The sequence below is a fragment of the Notothenia coriiceps genome, unplaced genomic scaffold, assembly GCF_000735185.1.
Source record: "Notothenia coriiceps isolate Sejong01 unplaced genomic scaffold, NC01 NC01_scaffold00035811, whole genome shotgun sequence".
NCBI lineage: Eukaryota > Metazoa > Chordata > Actinopteri > Perciformes > Nototheniidae > Notothenia > Notothenia coriiceps.
In genome coordinates this window covers 14,193-29,535 of record NW_011368512.1, presented here as the reverse complement: position 1 = coordinate 29,535, position 15,343 = coordinate 14,193, and the positions used below count along the sequence as shown (strand labels likewise).

Below are 15,343 nucleotides of genomic sequence, written 5' to 3'. Positions count from 1 at the left end.
ATGTCTCTCAGAGGTAACAGACAGAGAATCAGCACTTTGGAAACAGGGCTGAAACAGAGGGGATTATGGGTAATGCTGCAATGATCTGTTTGGTGTTTCAGCCAATCAGAGACAGGCTCTGTATATATCTGAGACCTATGATATATTGATGAAGAAGAGGAGAATAGGTGACCTTTAAATTCAGTTTCCAGATGTACAAAGTGTGTCTTTGCTCTCAGTATTGTGCTTTCAGCGTCTCCGGAGTAGACCAACCTGCAGCGGACTGTGAGTTAGACCCTAACAACCAGTCTGCAGTGGTAAGCATTGTGATGTTATCACCTGGGAAAGACAGAATTACAGAGGGACACATGACAGTCTGCAGAGGTAAGCCTGTGTTTCCTGTTTGTGACTGCTTCACTAAACAAAGGCTCACATCTGTGCACAGGAGGTGGATCACCTGAGTAAATAACTATGTACAGTCGAGAGCTGATGCAAAACGCACTCATTTCCATGCCGAGGGCTTTGAATAATTACATGGGTGCTTAGATAAACAGCTAATAGTCGCTTCAAAACAAATCCAAGCTGCACTGGATCGTTTCAGCTGGGGTAGAAACATGAAGTGCATTCTCTACACTCACTTACTGCCTGTGTAATTATACAAAACTGCAAACAATATCATTCACTTTTGATGTATAGTCTATAAAATGACAGGAAATATCCATTTAAGTTTCTCAAAGTCGGAGAAAATGTCTTCTAAAGAGTTGTTTACCAATCTAGCACACACAGATATTCACTTTAACATGAAAATAACACAAAGGAAAGCAAGAAAATATCCATATTTCAGTCTAAAAACAGACAATTTGCAGCAGAGATTTGAATCAGAAATATTTAAAATTCGGTTTTGGTGACACTTCTTCCATTAACTTGCAAAGGCTGTGTTGCTTCAAATGCATGAACACTACACTGAGTTCCTTTAAGTTTAACATCTCAGTTTCACTCCGCTCTCAGGCCTTTTGAAATGTGGACTACAACAGAAGACTATGATGAAGAAGGTGAGTACAAATGGCGGCTCACATACCTTCAGTGCCATTGGGTGTCATGGAATTGTTATTGATGTGGGAGTTGTCGAGGTTGGGACCATTAGGAGATTCACTGCTTCCACTTACTCTGCTGTGAGGACTGGCTAGATCCTGCATTTCCATAGACCTGACGACACACACACACACACACACACACACACACACACACACACACACACACACACACACACACACACACACACACACACACACACACACACACACACACACACACACACACACACACCAAATCACACGCACACACACACACACACACACACACACACACACTTTCAAACACACACACACACACACACACACACACACACACACACACACACACACACACACACACACACACACACACCAAATCAAATTACACATTTCACTCTGGTTTCAGGGAAGACACGCAGCGCTGATGCACAACGCAGTGCAGGATTCAGTACAACGGATTTAAATAACTAAGTATACGAAAAATACGGAAAGACAGATAACACGAATATTATTAAAGAATGTATCTGTTAAATAATATTCTATTAAAAGTACATACTATAATAAGGTAACCTTGCATTTTCTATTATTACCTTAATGTCAGCTAATGATGTGTTTATGTCGTGCTAAGAACCACGACTAAAACAGATAATTACAAAAAACTACAGAAAAAGATTATAAAAAACAACAAAAGTAATAGAAGAAAATATAAAAATATTCCATTTAAACTGCATTTAAAATCCACAATTCACCCCAATTTTAGTAAAGATGAATTTTTAAATAAGGGCTTTTTTATGGGATTACAATGTCTAAGACTGGATCAGAGAAATACCCCCCAAAAGAGCCTAAAATATTCCATTCAAAGTCCATTTAAAATCCACAATTCACCACAATTTGACTAAAGATTAAATAAAGTCCTTGCACAGGTTTTATTTTAAGTAAGGACTTCCTATATGTGATGCCAAGGCCAGGTATTGCTATTAAAAAAGATTACATAAGAAACATTTAAAATCAATTGCAATTTCACTAACAAGAAAATAGAATCCCTGCACTTTGTGTTTTTAAATAACGACTATTTTACGTGATGCAAATGCCACATACATATATGAAAATGCAGAATGTGACACACTCTCTCATGCACACAGAGAAACCAAAGGAAGCTCTGAAACCGACAGTAAACATGTTGACACGGCAGAGACACATTTCTCTCGTTACAGCATCTCACTGCGAGTGTTTACTGTGGACTTCCTGCGTGTATCTCCGAGCACAGAGTGTGTTTTCGCTGTGTGTGGCAGCAGACTGCTAACAGATGTCTGCTGGTTTGAGGCGATGTGAAAGTGCTGCTGATTGTCAGGGCCCATGCCTCAGTGATGGGCAGATGCGGAGCTCATGAGGCAAAATGAGGCATGTGTTTGCTCTGGCACGCTCCTTAATTGTTTCTGTGTTTATACAGAACAACCACGCCACTGAAAACATTATTCTATCTCCCCGTTCGGAGGATTTGATCGAGTGTAGACAAAGGAGGAGGCCCGAGTGATTGGGAAAGTACGGCCACCGCTCCCATTGTGCCTTAATGAAATTAGGACGAGATGTTTGGTACATTACGCTGCCATTTACAATTATATTCCCTGGCTCCGGGTATCTCTGCTATCGACAAACATCGGCCTTCTGCCCAGAGCTGAAGGAACTCTGAGTGCTCTCAGATGGCACCAAGAAAGCAGAATTATGCCCGAAAAAGATTAAATCATGATATGCATTTAGTCTATTTAAGATTATGTTGTGGTATTGTGATACTCGGCAGTATAGCTTGGCAAATTCTGCGTCTTGTGGTTCAAGAGGAATTTAATTATTAATGGAAAATAGTCTATGTATAAGCATTATTTTTAATAATTATAAAAAGCCACAAAAGGCTGCATGGAAGCTGCTTTCTGCTTCTCTCAGAGGTATATTAATTTAACTCAAAATATCACACAAACCAAACATTCAACACCACAGACGTACAAATGAAATGAAATGAAAGACCGGGGACATTTCTGCATTTCACACTCACTCCTGCTTCGCTCAAACTTTTTAAAATCTCATTTAAAAAGTCCTCACTATCTCCGGTCAGACACCACAGTGTGCTGACAGAAAGCACACAGTCTCCATTATAATATGCATTTAAATATGATGTTATAATGTTAAGAAATTATACAAACGACTCGTGGTTCAAGACAATTTAAATATTAAAGGGGAAAAGCATAATATCGCACACAAAGAGTCACACCAAAAAGTCAGCCATTATAAGAAAAGACACGGCACGAAATGCAACATGAGACCTGCTTTGTCTTCTTCTAATATCACACCAACCAAAGACGTAGCAACTAAATGACTTGTGGGTCAAGACAATTACATTATTATAGGAGAAAGCATATTGAACACAAGAGTCCCACAAAAAATCTGTCATTATAAGAAAAGAAACGGCACTTAATGCTTTTTCGTTTTCCACAACATTAATTCACTTCCTCTCTTATAACATCAACCAACCAAAGAAATTAAACTCACTTCTGATGTGTCCTCCTGCTCTGCACAAACTTTCCCCCCCATTTGAAGAAGTCCACTCCACTCTCTGCGATCAGACGGCTCTGAGAGAGACTGACAGTTGTTCAGCAGAAAGGAAATCTGTGATGCTCCTGGCAGCGGGTCAACTCTGCTCTTACCTGGAGTCCCAGAAGCACACAAAAGCACACTCCCTTCTTCCTCCCTTCCTCCGTCCTGCCTCCACCTGCCCGCCCCAAACAAAGTCCGTCCTTGTTACTGCAGCCCGGTGTCACAGCACACAGCCATCCATGACACAAAAAGGCTTGTCTGAGAAAACATTATTGTTGTTCTGCAGCCGAGGAGAGGAACAGAGGCGCACATTGTGTCTCGCTGCCTGTTGTTTCCTCCTCCCTGAGCCGAATGACGGAAAGGTGATTCATCATTGCTCTACGACAGCTGCAAACTGGATTAGCTTTCCTCCCCCAATCAACATGCAAAGCGGCTTATCCAAGGTAAGCAGGAAGGGGGTGAGGAGGGGGGAGTTAAGGTGGGTAGAGGGGTGCGGAAAAAAGAAAAATGAAGATGGGACTTGTTGAGAAAAGACAAGTCAAGCGTGACAAACCCCAGCATCCTCAGCACATCTTTCATATGCAATTGACACTATCTGAATTTTATCAGCACCCCCCTCCCTCGGGATACTGACAGGTCCTAATGAGCGTCAGGGCCTGGGGGCCACCACACACACACACACACACACACACACACACACACACACACACACACACACACACACACACACACACACCAAAGAACAATGCACTCACACATTAAATATAAATCTCCTCTCTTTCTGTCTGTTTTTTTATGTCTTGTTCTGCAGCACATATAACTCATGTCTTCACACACACACACACACACACACACACACACACACACACACACACACACACACACACACACACACACACACACACACACACACACACACACACAGGGCACTTTAGAGGCCCCCAGATCAGTGGTGCATCTCAGACAGTGAAGGAGACTGGAGACCACGCAGAGCATATGGAGCCACATATGTTTCCTATGACGCTGCGAATGCCTCTATTACTCTCTTTAGCTGACAGTTACATTGTGCTGTCCGCTCCAAACATCAAGCGGGGCCGTATACATGCCCCGCTATAACACTATATTACAGCTGACTCCACCACCGCGGGGACGCCGGGGCCACGAAAGGTCAAAGGTATTACACTGGTCAGGAAAAAGGCGGATAAAGTCTTTATTTTACTAAAAAAGTCCTCGCATGATTTTTGAATGGCCGACTGTTTACATGAGCCGGGGTAACCTGAGCTTTCTTCTTCTTCACACCATGAATACCATTCCAGCTTTCTCTCTCCCACTGCTAACAGCCATCTTAGCAGAAAATAAACCATTACACATGAACTCGAGTGCCTCCTCCTGGCATCTCCAAACGCCCAGAAACACGCAGGGGACCACGTGAAAAGAGAAGAAAGTCCACGGAGGTAAAAGCCATACAGAGGAAAGAGAAACACATTCTGCCACAGCACATTAACAGCGATCACAGGGAGTGTGTTGTGGTGGCGAGATGTGGTGTGTGTGTGTGTGTGTGTGTGTGTGTGTGTGTGTGTGTGTGTGTGTGTGTGTGTGTGTGTGTGTGTGGTTTCTCTGCAGGCCAGCGAAGCCATTAGCATGCTGGTGTCTGAGCCATTGGCAGCAGGTGAAAGCAGCCAGGTGAAGAGAGGGGGGAGGAAGGGGGGGTTTGAAAACCTTTCTTCTGCACCGCTAAATATTTATTGTTTAAAAAAAAAGAAGAAGTCTGCATTGAGCATCTTTTGATGTGCGTCTTCAACTCAACCTGAACTGCCAGCTCTTTGAAGCTAACGGAACAAAGCGGAAAGTGGAGATGAAGCGCTGGAAGTGTCATCAGAGAAGAAGAAGCAGAAGAACACGCTTCACCTCTCGGCTGTTTGCTGTTTGGCTTTGCTTGTTTCCAGACCTGCGTCTCCGAAGGTAAACACAGACTCAGAATACCATCATGTCAGCATGGAGGCAGCGTGACCCGGGACACATCGCTGCTCCACCTCCTGTAGTTATATTCAGCAAAGAGTTACCCCGTCACCTGCACACTTTACGGACTTTCACGTGTTCAAGGTCAATTCAATTCAAGGCTTTTATTCTCATTGCACAGAAGCTACAGTGTAGATATGGCAATTCAAAATGTAGGCTCCTCCAACAGTGCAACATATATAGGACAAAGAACAAATCTATAGATGCAAGAAGAGTCTATAGATGCTATAGATAGTTTACAGTCCTTTTAATGGTGCAATCTGCTCACTTCCAGTATGTTTAAGTTACCATGCCTTTCCTCAGTGTCATCCTTATTGGATATGACTTCACAGCCCTTTTGATTTTACAGCCTGTGTTGCGAGTCTTTTTTTCTGCAAGACAATGCTTTAATCAAAATGTAACTTTAAAACAACTAATCCCCACTTAAGCTGGTCAGCTGAATCCACATGGTGGCCCAGGGAAAATAAATCCGCTCTCAAAGAATGTAGATGCAGACAACAATTGGACACAGATGTGAGGGGGGGGGGGAATTAGCCGCCATTTACAAAATGCTACACTTCACTGCTGTCTCCGTACGTCTGCCAGCGAACGCAGCGTTAAATAACGCCGTGCTTTTTAAATCCTCAGAGGAAAAGTATTTCAGATAAGAGAGAGATTTCATAATTTAAATTAAATGGATTTTTTATTATTTAGTGGTGCAGTTTTTAACAATTTTTCTAAATTCACAGAGACAGATAATAGCAAAACGATTTATTTAGATATCTCTTTACACATTATTATTTATTTATTTTTCTTTAATTTCTTATACTTTTCACTGCTCTGTACTTTTTTTAAATTGTATTAATTTTAATTTATTTATAATGTATTTTTTAAACCGATGACAAATAATTGTATAATGCAGTGCTCTGTATGTTCTAATGCATTGTTCTTATTTCTTATAATAAGCACACAGTCATTCACACCTAATTTAAAATTATAATAATTAAAAGCGTAATTATTCACACATGTGCAATTTGTCTCTCTCATTCGCTTCAATCTGACACGGTGCTCCAGCAATTCACTCAATAGCGACGTTAAATCTGTTAATACTGTGCTCTTCAACCTCCCAAATGATTTCCAGAAGGCCGGCGAGGGGCCATCAAACAAGATTTAAGGTGCACTTTTTATAATATGCTGCCTTTCAGCGTGACCACCGCACAGCCAGGGAGGACTTACAGGAGAAGACGCATTATTTCACTCAAATCTGACCCTTATTATCTCCCTGATCTCATATATTAATGACATTATTATCCGTGGACCAGGAAGCAGACTTTTCTAATTCAATTGCAGTTTCCACAGTTTCACAAATGTTCCTCTCCAGACACTCTGAGCTCGGCGGCTTCCTCATTATCTGTCACAACGTAAACACTTTACAACAATCACACAAGTGGCTATTACTGATTGAAATCTTTAGAGCTCATTTCCTGCCCTTAGACACACGGCACATGCAAACAGCGGTGTGTTCGAGGAATAGCAGCCCGCAGTATTTAGTAAACAGCCGCTGCCCACTAATCACACAGAGCGGATACTTAATGGGAGTTTCCTCCGTGTTCCTCGGATCAATCAGCCCTCTGTGTCTCTCAGCGTTTCAAAAAAAAAGAGGAAGACGGACACTTCTCCACGGAGAGAAGCATCAGGCCTCGGGCAAACAATGGCTCCTACACACACACACACACACATTGCTACTACACACACATCGTAAAGCAAATACAGCGAGCAAACAGCCACAAATCAGCCGCCTCATTATCTGCTAATTGGATAAATAAGGTTATTGTGTGAGTGAATGGCTGCAGCACACACACACACACACACACACACACTGTGATGTTTGTCTGAGCCGAGCCTAACCTCTCTTTCATCCACACACACACACACACACACACACACACACACACACACACACACACACACACACAAAAACACACACACACCTCTTTTCTAAACAGCAGGGAATTACAGGATGGAGAAATAGATTTAAAAGGGGATAATTCAACCGACTTGTGATCATACATTAAACCAGAACAAGCTTTAATTAGAGGCGTCTGTTTTATTGTGTAGCCCCGTTGGAGGAGCCTCAGATGTTCATTGATATATCTACACTGCAGCTCTGTACACAGGACAATAAAAGCCTTCTTGAATCGTGTGATTTGAGCGTATAGCAGCGAGGAAAAGAGACGCAGCGGCCGGAGACGAGGCCTGATCTGGGGTCAGATTCTGGAGCCTCTCAGCATTCCTGCCTCAGCAGATGGCATCGGACGTCAAAAGCTCAGAGAGCCGTGGTGTTTGTTCTGTCAGAGAGAAGCTCCTGCCTGTTCCAGAGCACCGGGGAACATGTGAACCGCGCCGAGGAAGCGGAGGATCACCTCGTAGTTAAATAAAAGGAAGTCGGATGCATTTCTGACGGGAAAGGACACCCGTAAGCTCGGTAGATAAGTTGTTTTGCAACGTAGAGAGGGATTTTTTATTATAAAAGGGGGTTTTTAGGTTGTAAAGACTGTATTTATAATTACACATTGGAGTGTTACATTTCTAAAGGTGTATGCATGACAATAAATGAATGTATAAGCCATTTAGCAATTATCAAACACACTACAAATTGTTATTTAATTGACATTACATTTTGTATTTTTTTGACTTTTACTTTAATTATCAAAACATTAAGAGCAATTTCTTTCTTTAAATACTATTTATCTATCATTTGAAATGAATTAAAGCATATTAAAGCTTTCCTCTTTGGTTATTATTATTACCATTATTACATGTATTACTATATTTAAGGTAAAGTAGTTCCTTCTTTCTGATCATAACAATTAATAAAAGGTGTTCCTGCTCTGTGGATATGAACGCTTCAATAAAAAGTGTATTAATACGGATGCACATGTACTGAATAAAAGCAGATAATACCACACACACACACACACACACACACACACACACACACACACACACACACACACACACACACACACACACTCCCCCTTTCTCTTTTTGTTTTGCTTTTTTACCCACATTCAGAGGTGCAAGAAGTTCTCAGATCTTGTACTTGAGTAAAAGTAGAAATACTCAGATCTTGTACTTGAGTAAAAGTAGAAGTACTCAGATCTTGTACTTTAGTAAAAGTAGAAGTTATTGTAAATTGTAATTAAGTTCAGTCCTTGTATATTTGCACTATCCTCCTTTTAACCCACAATGTAATCGTTGTACCTTCAATCTAAATGTATTTGTTATGTCTACTCTATGCTATCTTTAGTTAGTGTGTTTGTCTTCTACTGGTAACTGTGTTCTGTGAGATATCAATTGTCTGTGAAATGTGACTTTGTGACTTTGAACTGCACTTATTGTATGAAAGCTGCTATGCAAATAAAGATTATTATTATTATATAGTACTTGAGTAAATCTACTTAGTTTCTGCCCATATTTCTCTGACTTTATGTTAAGGAACTAGAGGTATTAAATACAAATGTACTTAGTTCCTTCCCACATCACAGGGGTTTCATCTGAGTTACTTCCCACCTCTGCCCACATGTCTCTGGTATTCTCTGACTTTCTCTGAGGTGATGTGCAGCTCGTTGGTGGTGGAAGTCCTCCGTAAAGTACTTCAGTAAATCTACGTAGTTTCTGCCCACATTTCTCTGGTGTTTTCTGACTTCAGAGGCTTTTATCTGAGGAGATGTGCAGCTTGTTGGAGTGGAAGTCAGTCATATAAATAGTAATGACTTTCTTCTGTCTGCTGCAGGTTATTATTGAAGCTCAAAGCCAGACTGCAGATTTCCTTCGAGCTCCTGATGAGGCTGGCATTCTGTGTAACGGATAGTGGAGAGCTTCAATGGAGCGTTTAACATTTGTTGAATTTCCATGTAATAAAACTGCGGGGTGAAAGGCAGACTGTACGACTGAGAAATGATTACCAGAGGAAGAGGAAATCATACATTTAGCACCGTAAAGAGGTAGCGACAGAAGAAGAACACCCACTGCTGTGTTAGCGGTTAGCTCTGCTTGTATGAAGGAATATGGAAAACTGTCCCTAAAAAGAGTCAAGTTCAACATGTGATCATATGGCATGTTCTGTGTGTTCATAATACACTGTTCATGTGTACATCTGTTTTCTCACATCCACATGTTTATATATTCTTAAAGCATTTTAAGTGTCATGTTTTGCATTTTGGTTTATGTATGTCTGTAAGTTGTTGCTATTGTCGGGACCCCCTTGAAAACGAGATGGTGCATCTCAAGGGGTTTATCCCAATGAATAAAAATGTCTATATATATATATATTTATATTTTGAGTTTGTTCAATTGTACTTTATTTCAAAAAATCAAATCAAATCAAATTCTATTTTTTTTTTAATTGTTTCTATTTATGATTAGATTTTTTATTTATATAGCCAAATGTCATAAAAGATGTCTAAGTGGTGCTTTACATATCAACACACATGACAATATAAACATATATATTAGGATTACATGAATATAATAACATTGGAAGATAAATGTATATAAAAAAAACAAATAAAATTGAGTAAAATACAAAATCAAATACCATAACATGTGTATATGTACATGTTTCTTTTTCCTGCAGCATGCACGAACCCTTTTGCACTATTTCATGTATTTAACTTATGTTATATACTTATGTTAAACTGCATTGTCCATATTGTGCATTTGACAAATACAGCGTTTTGAAGCCTCTGCCTTCAACAAGCAGCCGTCAGAAACAGACTGAAGCTGCAGACTTTAATATATATATATTATAAATACTCACAGGTGAATCCTCAGGCTCACGTTTCCACATCTTAGCGTGGAACATATTGCACAGTTCCTGATAACTCGGAGGACTAATGGAAGCAGGGGGACTCTCAGGTAACTATTTCTAATAGCGAAGGGGTACACATGCCAATCGAGTTACTCTGCGCTCATTCTGCCGCTCTCCATTTCAATAAGCAGCTGCACAAAATTAGCTCGAGATGTAATTTTGCAACCGAGTTATTTTCAAATTGCACGGTATAATTATCCCGAGTTGTTTATGTCTCACGACTAAACTCAGATTCTCCTGCTCGGACTCTCGCTGAGCCGTACGGATGTTTTAAATCAAACTCAATCAGGTTTTACTGACGCTTACTGAGTATTACATAACAGCTGTTTAATGCAGATAATCATATTTAAAATACAGGCTTTGCATTGTCATTAGTTTAAGAATAATGCATTCACACATGGCATGAAGCTTCTTTGTTTACCTACTGGAGAATATTAGGGCTTCAAATACGGCTTATTTCTATTGTTGGTTAATTGCTGATGATTTTCTGGTTATCAATTAGGTTATCTGGTCGAGAAGAAGTGCCAAATTAAGAGAATATTCAAATGTTTTGTCCATAACTCAAAGATATTCAGCTGTATGAGAAAGAGGGGGAATACAAACAGGAAATATCACATTCAAGAAGCTAAAATCAGATAATTATTATTATTTCTTTCTTAAAAAATGACTCAAATTGATCAAAATAGTTGCTAATTAATAAAGAAATGGACAGCTAGCCAATCAATCACTACAGATCTGTTAACACATACAACATATTCTAGTTTAAGATTAATTCACACATGGCGTGAAGCTTCTTTGTTTACCTACTGGAGAATATTAGGGCTTCAAATAAAGCTTGTTTTCATTATTGATGAATTTGCTGATGATTTTCTGGTTAATTGATTAGATTATGTGGTCGAGTAAAAGTCAAAAAATGTAGTAAATATTCTCTTATTTTGTCCACAACTCAAAAACATTCAGTTTCATGAGATAAAGGGGAATAATATTCACGTTTAAGAAGCTCAAATCTGATAATTACGGCTTTTATTTCTTAAAATATGACTTCAATTGATGAAAAAAGTTACCTATTAATTTAATATTCGCAGACTAAACAATATACCGTTTAAAAAATAAAAACGATTCAAGTTTAAGACACACTCGCCATATGAAAACCTCATTTCAACAGTACACCTATCTTCCTGTAACTATATAACGTAGCTTAATGGCAAATGGGAGCTTAGCGAAGATTCTCCGATGCATCAGCGCCGACACGTCACTCGCCAGAAACCATATCGAGAGAGAAATGTGAGACGCGCGCTAAGATTAAATGTGAAGCCGTTCTTTATTAAGGATTATCATGATGGGAGGATGCCTGCGTGCAATTCACACACATCGAAATAGACGTGTGTGTGTGTGTGTGTGTGTGTCTCTCTCTCTCTCTCTGTGTGTCCCTCTCTCTCTGTGTGTGTGTGTGTGTGTGTGTGTGTGTGTGTGTGTGTGTGTGTGTGTGTGTGTGTGTGTAAATGGTAATCAAAAAAAGATAAAATAACAATTAATAAACACCCAGTTATGATTAAACAATCCCATCCCAGTATTCAAAGCGCTCGGGAACATCTCGGTCCAATATCGTGACAGAAAACACACAAACGGCCCGAGATAAGAAAAGGTGTGACAGTGGATCAGTCGCCCTGGGGCCATATTTTCATGTTGCATATGCTGCACATTTGTTTGGCCAAAGCTACTCCAGTGTTTACACAGTGTCACACATCGAGGGGATCACGTTGCTTTTCTGACACGAGCCTCCGAAGACTTTCCCCCCAAGAAGGGAAATGTGAACTTGGGATAACTTTGGGTAAAATAACAGCTTTTATATATTTATTCAGGCATTACTAGGTGAAGTGGTCACCTACTGACTGAGGAGAAAATATATAAAAAAGACTTTAACTGCAGCCTTCGACACGAGTGGGACGTTAAGTTTGCTGCAGGGTGATTTGTCGAAAAGTTGGTCGTGGATATTCAAGTTTCCTGTTGAGAATGACCGAGTGACATATCCTCGGAAAAGCCCATCGACGCAGAGGCCGTGTAGCCGTGAGTTTGAGACGTCTTTCTGCAAGCAGTGATGGAGTATAAACAATCTAACATGAACTCATCCATGCAGAAGGCTCTCATTAAACTAGAAAGCAAAACTTTGATGATGACAAGCGGCCGCCACAAGAAAGATCTCACAGCGCAGACAGATCATTTTGAAGTGCCTGAAGGTAAATTAGTAGCGAGGCGATGCTTTCAAGTGGTGGATGAAAGTTTCCAGAGAAGCAGGGTTCCTTACAAACAAACACCAGGAGCAGCGATAAAAGAAATCACTTCGACACGAAAACACATCGCAGGTTCTCTCCACGCGACAGGAGGAACAAAGGAAATGGTTAACCTCAGTGCAACTCAAATTAGATATCTTTGAAATGAGCAGAACAGCCATTTATGTGACTTCAAAACCCCATGAGTAATATCTGATTAAAGGACGCTCAGCGGACACTTTTCCCCCTCGTACTTTATGACTATGAGGCGCACCTGGAGAAAGTCTATGAGGACCCTGAAACTGCTCACACACACACTTTATGGCTCTCAAAAGGCCCAAACAAGCACCCGTCAGAGACCTATTACTCAGAGTGAGACATCACTGCGGCTGGGAGGATCACCGCGGGCATTACGCTCAGAATATATAGCCTCTTAAAAGATCCGGAGAATAATACGAGTAAATCCACGTTAATAAGCTCCAAAAAACTTTTGTTTGATATATTTCGAGGTTTAGGTCTTCAGGTTTTATTCGTCAATATGAGAATTAAGGAATTAAGATGTTGGCTTTTTGTATATTAAAGGTTTTTAGCGTATTATACACTAAGATGTTACTGGTTTTGAGCTCGATGTGGAATACATTTCCAGGCGAGAAGCGAGAAGCGGGTGCATGCAGTTGCAGAATATCCAGTTTTATATCGGTTTTGACACCTCGCTTCAATACTTTTCCACAAGCTTTGCAATTTCTTTGGAGCCCCAATGGATGCAACTGTTGATTTCTGATGACAAACTAATCTTGCATGACTTTGTAGAGAAATGATGAGGTTTTAAAAACAGATTTGTCGTTTGATCAGCCGTGGACTTTGTAATTAAAAAAATATCCACAAGCAATGACCTCTGACTTAATGATATCAAATCCACCATAAGATTTGCTTCATTTAGGAATGAAAGTCTCACTTCCTGCTGCTTTTGTCCTGCCTTAGTGTTTAATCACCATTATGCACACTGTCACGCTCACATATTGCGCATCGTACCCATGTGACTTCATGCCTCGAAGCTCCACTTTAATATGATACTAAAAATGTTTGCAAGATACAATGCAAACTAAAAATGGCAAACATAAATACAGGGATGGATCCTCCAGCTGCTCTCAAAGCTCACCCTGCAATTTACAAACAAACTGAGAAATATTTAGCTTGCAGTTGTTGCCGAGCTGCAAATGTGAAACTTCCTCTGCGTGAGGAGGAGATACATCAGGGATTGTTATAAATAAAGAAAGGATGGTATGACAGTCGGTAATTCGTCTCGTCAGCAGGCACTAAATCTCAGCTGCACCCACCCTCAAATACCGATATGTTTGGTGGTAAATGTGCAGCACCCCTCGAACGGGCAGCATTTGTCGGGGAGCCCCAACTGTCTGGGTTTGCTTCTGAATGCAGGAATCCTCACAGCTGCCTGCTCAGTTTGGCCCCCGTCAGCAGGGAGAGCTGCATGGGGCCCTCATCAGGAGGCTGGGAATCACATTCAAAAAGCTTTATTTGACGTGTGCACAGATTTGGCGATGGAAATCTAAAGTGTCAGGCTCCTGTGACAATGGCTTAATATACAAGTAGAAGACTTTAAATAGTGCAAAGGTTACATGAGTGGACAAATGAAGGGGCTGGAAGCGGCTCAAATGTCAGGAAATAGTGAAAAAAGTCAATCCCAGATTCACATTTTGACATCAAATGGTATAATCGCTCTGGAGAGGGACGGTAGAAATAAAAAAAGGTGTCTGGCTTGCTATCATAGGAGGTAAGAGAAAGGTAGAGCCTAATCTAGAACAAAAGTACAATGTATTTCCATTGTAGTATGGGATAATAAACACATTATGTATTACAGATTCGTAAAGTCCCAAGCAATGTCTTCAAAAGTCAAAAACCCAGAGATATGAACTTAAATATGATATACTGTACAAGGAAGAAAAAAAGCAAATCTCCACATTTAAAAAGCTGAAAACAGCAGTTACTGATATTACTGCATGAAAAGTAGTTGCCTCCAACAATGGAACATATCAATGATAAAAGTAAAAGACACTAAAAAATAGTGCAATAAAATGGTCAGGAGTCAGAAAATGGGGAAAAATTGAGAAATATTTCCAGCGTAGATTCATAAAGTCCAGGGAGATGTCTTTAAAAGTCGTATTTGTCCGTATAAAACCCACGTTTTGACTCTGAAAAATGCAATGACTGAGATTCTTGCATGAAGAATAGTTGCCTTTTTCGAATGGGAGCTTATAAATCAAGGGTCTGGAAGCTGGTAAAGAGTCAGAAAATTGTGAAAAATGTCCAGCCTAGATTCATAAAGTCCATGGAGATGTCTTTAAAAGTCTTATTTGTGAGTCTAAAACCCAAAATCTCCATATTTTAGAATCTGGAAGTTACTGATTGTAAATAGCTGCCTTTTCAAATGGCAACTTATTTTCTCCACAACAGCAACTCCCCATGGATTAGAGCCCAAAATGCAGGGGTTACACACTCTGCTGTGAACCCCCCCCAACCCCTCAGGCTGAGTCCCAGTTCCTGCC

The 15,343-nt window shown here is 40.3% G+C and overlaps 1 long non-coding RNA gene across 1 annotated transcript; it reads right to left on the bottom strand.

Annotated features, from left to right (window-relative positions):
- Window positions 1-250: 250 nt before the first annotated feature.
- LOC104963213 (uncharacterized) lies at window positions 251-3,797 on the bottom strand. The gene is made up of 3 exons (XR_800290.1): window positions 3,594-3,797; window positions 1,058-1,185; window positions 251-318 (listed from the first exon to the last, which is right to left on the bottom strand). It is a non-coding gene; the product is annotated as an uncharacterized lncRNA (long non-coding RNA).
- Window positions 3,798-15,343: the final 11,546 nt, after the last annotated feature.